We start from the raw sequence: 7,092 nt of genomic DNA on the forward strand, positions 1-7,092 counted from the left end.
TTGCCGTTGCTCGTTGGTTCAGCTTTTTCAATGGTGAGAACGCCTCCCGCCATCTTTTCCCACTTCCTGACCCACAAGGACGAGCGGGCGTGGGCAGCCCAGCCACTGTCCTGAGTGTGTGTGTGTGTGTGGGGGGGGGGGGTGTGTGTGTGGATTGTTTTCTTTAAAGAGTGGTCGTTATTGTTGACGGGGATCAGCCGTGCCCGCTCCTCCTCACACACACACACACACACACACACACACACAACCCCCCACATGTGCACACACTCTGCCCTGCTTGGCCTCCCTTCACCCCTGACAGGCGTCTGTCACATGGCATTCGCCCGCACATCTGGGCTGGGAGGTGGGGGGTAGGGGGTGGGCGGAGTAAAGGGGGGGTTTCTGTTCTGAGGGGAGGGGGGGCATGGGGCTGTTTATGTTGGGTCGGGATGTGTGGTGCAAAGAAGTGTCAGGTTACCTCCCGGAGCTTTGCATACGAGCCCCTTCAGCACTAATGTGGAAAACATCTCCTGGAAGGTAGCCAGAGCTGCCTGCATGTCTAGATAGAGATACATCAGACGCTCTGTCGAACACTTTGCATGCACTTGGCCAAGGCGGAACGCCCATATGAAGAGTCACATTTGAGGGGCATTTGATTCGCAGGCGGCGTCATTCCACAGGCCATCCTGCTTCCTGTTTTTTCTGTCTGCCAACCCCCACCTACCCACCATCTCCCTGGCACATGTTTTCCCCAGTGCCCAGGTGTGCAAGCACATCCCCCTGGGGCGGCGGTCGGGGTAGAAGGGGTGCAGGGAGGGGGGCAGGATGGGGTGGGGGGGGGGGGTGGTTTATGGGGGGGCATTCCAGACCCCTGGCGCTTTTCTGTACTTCCTGGGGAAGACCCACTCTTCCTCTCCCTTCCTACCCCGCCCCTCAGCACCCCGCCGAACCCTACACAAACACCTGGACTCCCCCAGCACCAGCACACTGGACCAGGAAGTCGCTCCACTGTCAGGACCAGGATTTGGACTACATCCCCCACAATGCCACAGGCCCTCTTAGGAGGCGGAGTGAGTCCGGTCCTTCCTATCAGTACTCCATCTCTTGACTGTCAGCCACACCCATGTTTTGCTACAGTAGTGCTGACACGGAGGGCCTTCAGCACAAAGACGATCTGTCAGTACCTTGGCCCTGGTGCGAGAGCTGCAGCTGGTGTCTGACTCACACACACACACACGCACACACAGAGACACACGTCCGCACACACGTACACACTTGGTCACACACAGACCAAGAAAGTTTAGAGTGAGTCGCATGGCTCCCCCTACTGTTAGCCCGTCGGTCGCCGTCCCTCCAGGCACGGTCTACAGTAGGAGAGCGGCCTGGCTGTGTGGTGAGTGGGTGGTCCTGTCTCCCTCCAGCCTCCAGCCTCCTCCTGCTCAGATCCTCTCTACACTGACACCACCACCACCTCCGCCCCCTTACAGCTCTCCAGCGCTTTACAAGGGTGTGTGTGTGCACACGTGTGTTCACCCTCCCCGACCCCACACACACACACACGCAGAGACACAATGATACATGCACCGACCCGAACATACACACACACGCACTCTCCTCCTCCTCAGTGGTCTGTGATGAGCTGCTTCTGGTGTGCGCGGGATGTTTGGGGTGCGTAGGGGAGATGCCACAGCCTCAGCAGTGAGACTAGCACAGAGACTGACGGAGAGACCAGCAGGGAGACTGGTAGAGAAGCGAGCAGGGAGACGAGTCGAGAGAGACTCTTCCTGTCTTCCTGCAGCAACAGCTGTGGGCTGTACGGCTCTCCAGCCAGCGGCCTCCTTCTCGGAGCTCACAGGTGGAATTCCTGTAAATTGGCTTCCGACTTGTGTCTTGTGGTGTTCACTTCCACTCTCCCCCCCTCTCTCCCCCCCCCCCCTCTCTCTCTCTCTCTCTCTCTCTCTCTCTCACACCACCTCCCCTGTCTGCCTAGTCTGCCTGCAGGGCTTGGACCTTTCCCCGCTGTGTAATCTGCTTCCTTTCGGTAACTTCACACATTCCTCTGTGTGTGTGTGTGTGTGTGTACGTGTGTGTGTGTCTGCCTCTACGTCTGTTTGTGTCTGTGTGTGTGTGTGTGTCTACATGTGCTTGTCTGTGTGTGTGTGTGTGTGTGTGTGTGTGTGTGTCCGCACAACAGGCATGCAGTCAAGCAGTGGTGTTTCAGGGCCTAATCTCATGCCAAGAAAACAAGAGAGAAAGAAGAAGGGGGGGGGGGGGCAGTCATTTTTAAAAACACACAAATATGTTGAGCAACACGTGCTCAACAGTGTGTTGTCAGAAATAGCAAGCATCGACTAAAAGAAAGCAACACCAGTGTACCCCCCTCCCTTAACGTCTCCCTCCCTCTCTCTCTCTCTCTCTCTCTCTCTCTCTCTCTCTTTGTTTATCTGTCTGTTACTCTCTTATTCCCTCCCTTCCTCTCTCTTCCCCTCTCTCCTCTCGATGGTGATTTATTCTGTGTTTTCCCTGGACCACATGGCCCTGTAGTTTGCACTAGGCCCAGTCAACCCTGACTGATGTCATTCAAATCCAGTTAAATAGATGGCCCTATAAATTTCCTCCAATAATAAGCCAGGGTTCTGGAGGAATGTGTGGTCGGCCGACAGGGCCCAGACCTAGACCCACACCAGACCTATACCCATACCCCGACCATGACCTAGACCTAGACCTAGACCCAGACCCAGACCCAGACCCAGACCCAGACCCAGACCCAGACCCAGACCTTGACCTTGACCTAGACCCAGACCCAGACCTTAAACCCGACCCAGACCCAGACCTAGACCTAGACCCAGACCTTGACCCCGACCCAGAGCTAGACCCAGTTGACCTAGACCCAGACCCAGACCCAGACCCAGACCCAGATCTAGACCAGACCAGACCTTAACTTAGACCCAGACCCAGACCCAGACCCAGACCCAGACCCAGATCTAGACCAGACCAGACCTTAACTTAGACCCAGACCCAGAACCAGACCCAGACCCAGACCCAGACCCAGACCCAGACCCAGACCTAGACCAGACCAGACCTTAACCTAGACCCAGACCTAGACCAAACCTTAACCTAGACCCAGACCGTGTTTGTGCGTGAGTGGTCAAACGGATGTGTGTGCATTAGCACATACGTGTGTGTCTGTCGGTGTGTGTACGCGTGTGCACGTTTGTGTGTGTGTGTGTGTGTGTGTGAAAGGCGCCTGGAATGGGATGGTCAGCTGCCTGGGAGCTGAAGAGGTGGTGGGGGGGAGGGGGGGGGGGCTGCAGACCCCTGTCTGCTACTCTACCTGGAATGAGACCTCAGGGACACTTTAAGTCAGCCCACCCAGACACAGACAGGGGGCTGGGGGGTGGAGGGCGGCTGGGACAGGACTAAGACTGATGCAGAGGCTGCGGCCAGGCCAGGCAATCAGAGCCCAGTACGACCAGACTAACTTATCTTCGAGACAGTGTGGGAACTCCGTTCTCTCCGCACTCTGTGCACGTTGGAGATGTTTGTGCCGCGGAGCTCATCAATGTACGCTGAGGTCAGTGGAGACTCTGGGTGTTTATTTATCCGCTTGATTATCGTCTCTTCCCCCACCCCCCAGTCCCCTCAGAGCGTTCCTCTCCTGTTCTCCCCCGCGCTCGAATCAGAACGCGCCGCACGAACCGCGGACGCGGTACATCGCTATACGTGTCCACCCGCGCCCCCGGTAACCTTTGACCTTGCTGGCGAGGGCCGGAAGTGCCCCCCCCTCGACGACATGAGCGCCTGCTGAGGGTCCGCTACTCCCCTGCTGAGGGGGCAGCTATCGCGAGGAGCTCCGCTCGCCCCCGGTTTGATTTATCAGTGCTTGGCTGGTGGGCGGCTGGCAAGGCATTAGACTGCGGCGCCTTCCCACCGTCCCCCCCCCCCTCCCCCCAAGCCCTCCCCGCCATCTCACCCGCGCTGCGAGACTCTGTGGGAAACCGGAAAGGCCAATATTATTCCTGCTGGCCGGCGTGCTGAGATGCGCTAACACGGCCTGCTAGGCTACGCACGGCGGCGGCGGCTGTGGCGCGAGACGGAGCCTCCCGGTTGGTCGTTCACACCACGGCTCGCTGGGCAGAATGAGAGAGAGCGGCCGACATCAAAGCCCTCCCGGTGCACTCTGGGAAACCTGGGGCCTGAGGGGCCGTCTACAGAAAAGATGACATGATCTGGCACTGGAAAACACACTCACACACATGGACGTATATACACACACACACACATGGACGTATATACACACACACACACACACGGGGGGGGGGGAGGTTGTGGTGGATGTTGGGGGTGGCAGGGAGGCTTGAGTGGATGAAGGTGGCCGCCTTTCCAAAAGCTGCACGCCCTCTCTCTCTCTCTCTCTCTTTCTCTCTCTGACACCACCCCCCACCCCCTCCTCCCCCCTCCCTCTCCTCCCCACCGTCCCCAGCCCCCACCCCCCCCTTCCCTCTCCACCCAGGGCTGAGTGACTGGGCCACTGTGCGATGGCAATGACCCGCAGCCCGTTTAACTGCCTCAACTCCTCCCCCCTCTCTCCCCCACTCCCCCCCCCCCCCCCCCCCCCCCGCCTCCTCGGGACGAAGACTAATCACCCAGAGTTCCCTCCAGCGGGCCGTGGGCCCCGCCCCGCCCCTCCCTGCCCCTGCCTGGCCTGGTTAGAAGAGGGATCTCTCATGCTGGAATGAGAGAGTGGAACGTCTCTGAGGCTCTGTGCTGGGACCCCACCAGGTACACCCTAACCCTGGGGGTTACATCTATCTGTTTACCGTGTGTGGGCCTTCAAAAATAAACACCCCAGGCCTTTCGAGGCCTGCATTGACAGAGTGGCAAAGTGGGCTGACAATATGAAAGTCTGGAAATATTAACTGCAGCCAGGGCCGAAAGAAATGTGCATCAATCACTGGAGCAGTGGGAAGGAAAATGGATCCTGTTTCTGGACACAAACTGGTGGTTGTGTATGTTTGCCCTGCGTTTGTATGTATATGTCTGTGTGTGCGCACGTATTTGAACGTGTGTGTGTGTTTGAAAGTTCGTGGAAATGGTGTGTCGAGTGTACATACGCGCCTGGCTCTCATTCCTGGCTGTGCGTTGTTATCTATCATTGTGCTTGAGTATGCATGCCACTTCAACCGCTGTACGTCCAGTGTAAACAACGTTTATCATCGGATGCAAATGAGCGTCTTCGAACGCCGCCGCGACAAAGAGGGCTATTGAACGCGGCCCGGCCATCAGCAGACCAGGTGAATGCGATACCTCAGATTACAGGCTTATTCCAGACACTGTGGAGTGCTTTTCTGTCACTCACCCCCTGGCTAGCAACCCCATTACAACTGCGGCAGGAGGATTGGGCCCCATTGTAAGACCTCAGGACCAAATGCGCATGTCCTGTAAATGTCACGTTTCCAACAGAAGCTCAAACAACCCTCCTCCCTCTCCCTCCCTCCATTTCTCTCTCTCTCTCTCTCTCTCTCTCTCTCTCTCTCTCTCTCTCTCTCTCTCTCTCTCTCTCTCTCTCTCTCTCTCCCTCTCTCTCTCTCTCAATCGATCTTCCCCTCTCTCTCCCTGAAAGGCCCCCTCATCTCTCTACTTCTCTCTGTGGGAGGTGTTGTCTGTGCTGATTGTAGTCATCAGGTGGTTAGTTGCGCCCACGGGCACATCCGCCTGCTCCCGCCGCAGAGCTGCGGCAGGCTGTGAAATACGACCAGGGACCCTGTAGGGAGACACAACCGAGATTTATACGACGCTAATAACCACTATCTCCCCGGTGGATCAGAACGAGAGTGCTGTAGCTACTAAGACACATTCTCCCAGAAGGCCTTTTGGAGCCTGGCTAAATCCTGGAATTCAATGGCAGCTTCAGATGAAGAGGCCGGGGCTAAGGTCTGCCTCGTTCCCCCTTGTCTCCCCCCTGTGTGGGGTTAAGACATGTTCCTCTCCACTGGGTGAAGTGGGGGAGGCTTTGGGTTTGACGGGAGCTGACTGCTATTAAGACTCGTCCGTGACAAGCTCACAATGCCTTGGGATCCTTGCTAATAAACACAGGCTCGCTAACACAAAAGAGACCGAGAGCCGCGGTAAAATGCTGACCTTCACTGTCTGGTTGTTTGGCAGGGTGTATCAAGTGTGTGTGCGCGTGTGTGCACGTGTGTGTGTTCACCTGCGACCTCGAGCTGTCAGTAAGGAAAGATGAGCTCACCAGGGAAGGGCTGGATTGGTGAGCACAGGCACACAGCCTGTCTGTAATCTCAGGTTAATCCTGCTGTTGACGGTGGATAGGCTGGTTACCAAGGGGGGCCTGGTTGGCTACAAATACAACCAAACACAAGGGAGAGAGAGAGAGAGAGAGAGAGAGAGAGAGAGAGAGAGATAGAGAGAGAGAGAGAGAGAGAGAGAGAGAGAGAGAGAGAGAGAGAGAGAGAGAGAGAGAGAGAGAGAGAGAGAGAGAGAGAGAGAGAGAGAGAGAGAGAGAGAGAGAGAGAGAGAGAGGCGGAAGGAGATGAAGAAACTGAGTAAGAGTGGGGGAGTAAGCAACCAAACAAAGTGCAGGTGTGCATCCTCAGATTCCACACACACACACACACACACACACACACACTTGCACATAAACAAACACAAACACATACAAACACAGGACTAAAATAGTCCTGTGCACATGAAGACATTCAAGTTCCTGTGTAGTCCTTGGCAGCAGCTGCTCGTCTTTCCCTGCAGCCCTTGTGGCCTGCATGTGTGTGTGTGTGTGCTTCTGTGTGCCTCCCAGACACGGCACTGGAGACACAGCTAGGAACACGCCTCACAGCCACCATATAGACACCCACACATAGTGAGAGGATTAGGGCAGTGCTTTCACTTCCTCTCTCTTTCTCTCTCTCTCTCTCTCTCTCTCTCTCTCTCTCTCTCTCTCTCTCTCTCTCTCTCTCTCTCTCTCTGTCTCACTCTCTCTTTCTCCCTCCCTCTCTCTCTCTCTCTCTCTCTCTCTCTCTCTCTCTCTCTCTCTCTCTCTCTCTCTCTCTCTCTCCCTCCCTCTCTCTCTCTCTCTCTCTCTCTCTCTCTCTCTCT

The sequence above is a fragment of the Hypomesus nipponensis genome, chromosome 28, assembly GCF_054491055.1.
Source record: "Hypomesus nipponensis isolate SF chromosome 28, ASM5449105v1, whole genome shotgun sequence".
NCBI lineage: Eukaryota > Metazoa > Chordata > Actinopteri > Osmeriformes > Osmeridae > Hypomesus > Hypomesus nipponensis.